This window comes from Bubalus kerabau, chromosome 1 (assembly GCF_029407905.1).
Source record: "Bubalus kerabau isolate K-KA32 ecotype Philippines breed swamp buffalo chromosome 1, PCC_UOA_SB_1v2, whole genome shotgun sequence".
Lineage (NCBI taxonomy): Eukaryota > Metazoa > Chordata > Mammalia > Artiodactyla > Bovidae > Bubalus > Bubalus kerabau.
This window is the reverse complement of record NC_073624.1, coordinates 72273338-72281141: the sequence shown is the minus strand read 5'-3', so window position 1 is coordinate 72281141 and position 7804 is coordinate 72273338. Positions and strand designations below refer to the sequence as shown.

Below are 7804 nucleotides of genomic sequence, written 5' to 3'. Positions count from 1 at the left end.
AGTCACAGGGCTATAGAAGTCTTAGTAGCTTTAGCACACATAAGACAGTGAAGATATCATAAAAAAACCAAGACAGACTTTAGAGACAAGCTCCACATCACTATGAAGACAAAATTCTGCCATCCATCTTTATTTCAGTTTGACTGGGAATTTGGTTCCTGGCTAATGGTGCCATTTACAATAAATATAAGAATCAAATATAAAACTTGATAATAACTTTGATGGATTGTGTGATGGAATTAGAACATCTAATAAAAAACTTTGTGGTCAAATCTGTCTAAGCTTTTCCTTGAAATTTAGTCTTATAAATGTCACATTTTCAAATGACTATTTCAAACTTTCAAATTTCTTTCCTTTCCTCTTCCTTGCTCTACCCCATCTCATGGTTTAGCTATGCTTTGAACAGAGGACTTCCCTGGTGACTCAGTGGTAAAGAATCCACATGCCAATGTGGGAGATGAGAGTTTGATCCCTCAGTTGCGAAGATCCCCTGGAAAAGGAAATGGCAACCAACTCCAGTATTCTTGCCTGGGAAATGCCAGGGACAAAGGAACCTGGCGGGCTACCATCCATGGGGTCGCAAAAGAGTTGGATAGAATTTAGTGACTAAACAACAACAATGCTGCTGCTACTGCTAAGTTGCTTCAGTCGTGTCCGACTCTGTGCGACCCCAGAGATGGCAACCCACCCCTCCCTGGGGTTCTCAAAGCAAGAACACTGGAGTGAGTTGCCATTTCCTTCTCCAATGCATGAAAGGGAAAAGTGAAAGTGAAGTCGCTCAGTCGTGTCCGACTCTTAGCGACCCCATGGACTGCAGCCTACCAGGCTCCTCCATCCATGGGATTTTCCAGGCAGGAGTACTGGAGTGGGGTGCCATTGCCTTCTCCGAACAACAACAATGCTTCAACCAATTCTACTGTACCATGAAATTTTAATGCCAAAGCAATTATATATTGATAGTTAACTGTTTGATTAATCATTTTCTTTTAATCTCTTAGGGAAATATTTTAAGCTTTCAGTTGAATTCATATAGAGGCTAGATATACTTTTCTTCTTCTGCCTGTAAATTTCCATTTCCTCAGAGAATACCAGATGTAATATATTGATCATCCTTTCACATGTCTGCTATGTTCTACTGACTTTTCTCTTTTCATTAAGCTTCATTTTAGAAAGTACATGAATGCTGTGTGGAACAGTCCCCACAGAGGACTTCTTTCCTTTCCTCTTCCTTGCTCTACCCCATCCCATGGTTTACCTGCAAAAGTACAAGCAAATTTAGCACTGCAACAAATAAATACATCCTTTCAATAAAACATCATATTGCTTTCTCAAACACACAAGTTTCTCCAGGCCTGAAAATCATCAACTTGATTGAAATTTACATTGTGCTTTAATATTTGAGTGAAAGAGTACCCATAGAGATGCAAAGTTTCTTAGAACTACTGAATTCACACCTCCTCTAGGTCCAAGTTTACTCTAAAATCTTTTCACTTAGAAGCACAATTTTAAATTCAGTGTCTGTTAACATAACAATTTCTAACACACTTCAGTTTAGTTCAGTTCGATTCAGTCACTCAGTCGTGACCGACTCTTTGTGACACCGTGAATCACAGCACGCCAGGCCTCCCTGTCCATCACCAACTCCCGGAATTGACCCAAACTCATGTGCATCGAGTCAGTGATGCCATCCAGCCATCTCATCCTCTGTCGTCCCCTTCTCCTCCTGCCCCCAGTCCCTCCCAGCATCAGAGTCTTTTCCAATGAATCAACTCTTTGCATTAGATGGCCAAAGTATTGGAGTTTCAGCCTCAGCATCAGTCCTTCCAATGAACATCCAGGACTGGTCTCCTTTAGGATGGACTGGTTGGATCTCCTTGCAATCCAAGGGACTCTCAAGAGTCTTCTCCAACACCACAATTTAAAAGCATCAATTCTTTGGCACTTGGCTTTCTTCACAGTCCAACTCTCACATCCATACATGACTACTGGAAAAACCATAGCCTTGACTAGATGGACCTTTGTTGGCAAAGTAATATCTCTGTTTTTGAGTCTTAAAAATTTGTATTCAGTATTATGCACTGCAGCATTATTTGTAATAGAGAAAACTGAATGATAAGAAAATTTGAGTAAATTACAGTTACTTACTCAATGAAGTATTCTACAGCTGTTTTATCAATGAGCTTCCCTGGTGGCTCAGATGGTAAAGCATCTGCCTGCAATGCAGGAGACCCGGGTTCAATCCCCGGGTATGGAAGATCCCCTGGAGAAGGAAATGGCAACCCACTCCAGTACTCTTGCCTGGAAAATTCCATGGACAGAGTAGCCTAGTTGGCTACAGTCCATGGTGTCGCAAAGAGTCGGACACGACCGAGCAACTTCACTTCACTTCACTGCATTATATCAATGACTAGCGATAATAGGAGGGTTTCCCAGGTGGCAAAGTGGTAAGGAATATGCTTACCAATGCAGGAGATGCAAGAGATGTGGGTTTAATCCCTAGGTCAGGAAGATCCCCTGGAGTAGGAAATGGCAACCCACTCCAGTATTATTGCCTGGAAAATCCCATAGACAGAGGATCCTGGCAGGCTACAGGTCTATGGGATCGCAAAGAGTCAGATATGACTGAGCACTCACTCATTTCCACGCAGTGATGGTAGCAAATGTTCCTGTTTTGCACAGCAAAGGAAACCAATGACAAAGCAAAAAGATAACCTACTGTGAGAAATGGGAGAAAATATTCACAAATGATGTAACCAAAAAAGGGTTAGTATTTAACTATATAAACAGTTCAGATAAATTCAATATCAATATAACAAACAACCCAATCAAAAAGTGGGCAGAAGACCTGAATAGACACTTTTCCAAACAAGACATACAGATGGCTCACAGGCACACAAAAAGATGCTCAACACTCCTAATCATAAGAGAAATGCAAATTAAAATCACAACAAGGTATCACTTGACACCCGTCAGAACGGCTGTCATCAAAAAGTACTCAGAAAACAAATGTTGGTGAGGATATGGAGAAAAAGGAACCCTTGTGCCCTGTTGGTGGGAATGTTAACTGGTGCAGCCACTATGGAAAACAGTATGACATTCTTCAAAAAACTGAAAACAGAACCAACATACAGTGCAACAATTCCACTCCTTTTACTGGAAGCAAAACTACTTAAGATCAACTGCTTTGTAAACTACTGCAACAAAATCCACAGAAACTACAGATAACATTACATCGCACCATGTCTTCTCTTGGCATATCTCGCATGGATTATAATTTCTGTTTCCCTCAGGCTAGAATTTATGGCTTCCCATGTTTTCCTCCCCATTGCCTCATAGAGGCTGAGTTATGACCTTATCCACTGATCATCCCATTTTCCTGTTTCTCTGTTTCATCTACATTTCCCTGTACACATTTTAAACTTAGGCAAAAATTAAATCAATGATACAGTTTTCTTTTGACATTTCACAATCCTCAACAGAATAATTAGTCTAGAAAATATAATTATAATTATATATAGCATACAGTCCTTTTATATGCCAGGCAAATTTTTATGACAATTTTAATATTTTATTATTATTAAATTTTAATATTTTATTATTATTTAGATGTCCCTCAGCAGATGAATGGATAAGAAAGCTGTGGTACATATACACAATGGAGTATTACTCAGCAATTAAAAAGAATACATTTGAATCAGTTCTAATGAAGTGGGTGAAACTGGAGCCTATTATACAGAATGAAGTAAGCCAGAAAGAAAAACACCAATTCAGTATACTAATGCATATATATGGAATTTAGAAAGATGGTAATGACAACCCTGTATGCGAGACAGCAAAAGAGACACAGATGTATAGAACAGTCTTTTGGACTCTGTGGGGTGGGGGATGATTTGGGAGAACGGCATTAAAACATGTATAATATCATATAAAAAATAATAATTGTGGAACAATTTATAAACTTAAGGTAATGGATTATTTATTTAAGCTTCATATCTTACACAAAAGTCTCATAAAACAAAAGTAAAAAGAGTCAAAAAAGGAAATTATGGATTCAGAAGAACTACTATATACTGAGTGCCTGCCTACACTAAACTCATTACCATATTTCAAATTTAATGAATTTGTCCCCCAAATCACACAACTATTGAAAAGAAGAGCCTCAAAATTCAGGCCTATTGATTCTAAAGTCCATCCTCTAAAAAAATAACTTTATGATTTCTCATTTACTGTTTCTGGATTCAGATAATTTCTATAAGATTTGGGCAAGGAGCATAAGGATCACTTTTACCAGAACTAAAATCTAGGGAATTGTTTAGTTTATTGTAGGGAGAAGAGACAATCATTCATGTAATTCTTTCAATTACTGATACTTTTATGCAGGTGGAAAAAAATGATCTTAATGTTAAGTCCATGTTTGTATTATTAATGTTAAATTGTTCTCAAATATTTATTCATTAAAATAAGGATTCCAAGTAACATAAAATGATGAAATCAAATCAGTTGTTGAGACACTAACTGGACTGTTTTCACAACAATCCAGTGAATTAGGTATTGGTATTAGCCTCATTTTATATAAAAAGAAACTCAGACACAAAGTGAATTAACTTGACCATAGCTAGTGACTGGTAGACTTCGAGTTAAACCCACATACCCACTTTACTGACTCCCAGGGTGATGGTAAGAACTGATCTCAAGTTTTCACTGCATGGAAACTCTTTCATTTAAACTTTAAAAATATACTCTGCTATGGAATTTATGCTAGCTGTTGTTCAGTCACTAAGTCATGTCTGAATCTTTGTGATCCCATGGACTGCAACATGCTAGGTTCCTCTATCCTCCACTGTCTTCCAGACTTTGCTTAAATTCATGTCCATTGGGTAATGATATCTAAACATCTCATCCTCTGCCACCCTCTTGCCTTTAATCTTTGCCAGCAACAGGGTCTTTTCCAATGAATCCGCCTCCTCACATCCGGTGGCCAGAGTATTGGAGCTTCCGCAGCAGTCCTTCCAATGAATATTCGGGATTGATTTCCTTTAGAATTGACTGGTTTGATCTTCTTGCAGTCCAAGGGACCCTGAAGAGTCTTCTCCTGCACAGTTCAAAAGCATCAATTCTTCTGTGCTCAGCCTTGTTTTTGGTCCAGCTCTCACATGACTACTGGAAAGACCATAGCTTTGACTATACGGACCTTTGCTGGCAAAGTGATGTCTCTGCCTTTTACTATGCTGTCTATGTTTGTCATAGCTTTCCTTCCAAGGAGCAAACATCTTTTCATTTCATAGCTGTACTCATCATCCACAGTGATTTTGGAGCCCAGGAATATAAAATCTGTCATGGCTTCCAATTTCTCCCTATCACTATTTGCCATGAAGTGACAGGACTAGATGCCAAGATTTTAGCTTTTTGTATGTTGAGTTTTAAGCCAGCTTTTTCACTCTCCTCTTTTGCCCTCATCAAGAGGATTTTAATTCCTGTTCATTTTCTGCCATTAGAGTAGCATCATCTGCATATCTGAGATTGTTGATATTTCTCCCAGCAATCTTGATTCCAGCTCATGATTCATTGAGTCTAGCATTTCCCATGATGTTCTCTGCATAAACTGCTTCCCTAGTGGCTCAGACAGTAAAGAATCTACCTGCAATGTAGGAGACCCGAGTTCACTCCCTGGGTCAGCAAGACCCCCTGGGGAAGAGCATGGCAACCCACTCCAGTATTCTTGCATGGAGAATCCCATGGACAGAGGAGGCTGGCAGGTTACAGCCTGGAGGCACAGAGTCGGACACAACTGAAGCGATTTAGCACACATACATGCGCTCTGAACATAAGTTAAACAAGCAGGGTGACAATATACAATCATGACATGCTCCTTTCCCAATTTGGAATCTGTCAGTTGTTCCATGTCCTGTTCTAACTACTGCTTCTTGGCTTGCATACAGGTTTTTCAGGAGATAGGTCAGGTGGTCTCATATTCTCATCTCTTTAAGAATTTTCCACAGTTTGTTGTGACCCACACAGTCAAAGGCTTTAGCACAGTCAATGAAGCATTAGATGTTTTTCTGGAACTCCCTTGCTTTCTCCATGATTTAAGGAATGTTAGCAATTTGATCACTGGTTCCTCTGCCTAATCAAAACTCAGGCTGTACATCTGGACGTTCTTGGTTCACATACTACTGAAGCCTAGATTGAAAGGTTTTGAGCATTACCTTGCTAGCATGTGAACTAAGCACAATTTTACAGTAGTTTGAACATTCTTTGGCATTGCTCTTCCTTGGGATTGGAAGGAAAACTGACATTTCCAGTCCTGTGGCCACTGCTGAGTTTTCCAAATTTGGTGGCATATTGAGTGTAGCACTTTCACAGCATTATCTTTTAGAATTTAAAAGAGCTCAGCTGGAATTCCATCACCTCCACTAGCTTTGTTCATAGCGATGCTTCCTAAGGCGCATTTGACTTCACACTCCAGGATGTCTGGCTCTAGATGAGTGGCCACACCATCATGGTTTTCTGGGTCATTAAGATCTTTCTTGATAGTTCTGTGTATTCTTGGCACCTCGTCTTAATCTCTTCTGCTTCTGTTAGGTCCTTAACATGTCTGTCCTATACCATGCCCATTCTTGCATCAAATGTTTCATTGATATCTCCAATTTTCTTGAAGAGATCTCTAGCTCTTCCCATTTCATTGTTTTCCTCTATTTGTTTTCATTTTCCACTGAAGAAGGGCTTCTTATTTCTCCTTACTATTCTTTGGAATTCTGCATTCAGTTGGGTATATCTTTCCCTTTCTCCCTTGCCTTTTGCTTCTCTTCTTTCCTCAGCTATTTGTAAATGTTCTATTATGCCATGAAAGTGAAAGTGTTAGTCAGTCCATTGGGTCTGACTCTTTCTGATCCCATGAACTGCAGCCCACCTCTGTTCATGGAATTCTCCAGGCAAGAATACAGGAATGGGTAGCCATTATCTTCTCCATGGGATCTTCTGGACCCAGAGATCGAATGCAGGCAGATTCTTTACGATCTGAGCCACCAGAGAAGACCATGGAACATTGTAAATAAACAAGTAAAAAAAAAATATGTACACAACCCTTTAATTTGGGCTACATGTAAATAATAATTGAAACATTGTGTAATTATATAAATGTTATGTGTTCCTGCTTTGAAAATATTTCAAAATTTATCATCTGAGTAAAAATAAGTATGTTGAGTTAGTGATTCTGAATTTCCAATATTTCTTATTTTAAGTTTCTTCAATTAATTCTAAATTTGTAGGTAGAATATAAAACACATAGGCAAAATCAATACATGATTTTTTTGAGGAAATCTTGGCTACGAATAATTGTAATTAGATTAAAGTAGATTCTGAGGATACTATGCATGTAAATACTGTCAATTTTTAGTAAAAGTAGAAGATATGTTCTGAAATGACCCAGGAAAGTATAAGGACACAATTTGCAGTAAAGAATTAACCTCAAGTTCAGACAGTGCTCAAGGTTAATATTGACACAGAATATCAAATCGTGATGAATTCTCTTATTATTTTGTTTGATTCTGGAGTGCATCAAGGGAATTTTTTGCATGATATTTTCTCTCCTGATTTGGGTTTTCTAAAAATCAGTCTAAAAACAGATTTATATTTTCTGGGTCAGATAAACTGATGGTAAGGGGAAGCAGCCCAGCTGTATTAAAGGCAAGAGATTAGTGGGGTATTTACACTGTAGTTATCATCAGCCTGTCCTCAGAGTCAAGAGTATTTGTGCTTTATACACTAAACCACGTTCCCACAGGAATGAACAAGATAGAGAGGT

At 38.7% G+C, this 7804-nt stretch overlaps 1 non-coding gene across 1 annotated transcript; it reads left to right on the top strand.

Annotated features, from left to right (window-relative positions):
- Nucleotides 1–2182: 2182 nt before the first annotated feature.
- Nucleotides 2183–2254, top strand: TRNAC-GCA (transfer RNA cysteine (anticodon GCA)). Its single transcript has one exon. It is a non-coding gene; the product is annotated as a tRNA-Cys (tRNA).
- The last annotated feature ends 5550 nt before the right edge of the window (nt 2255–7804 follow it).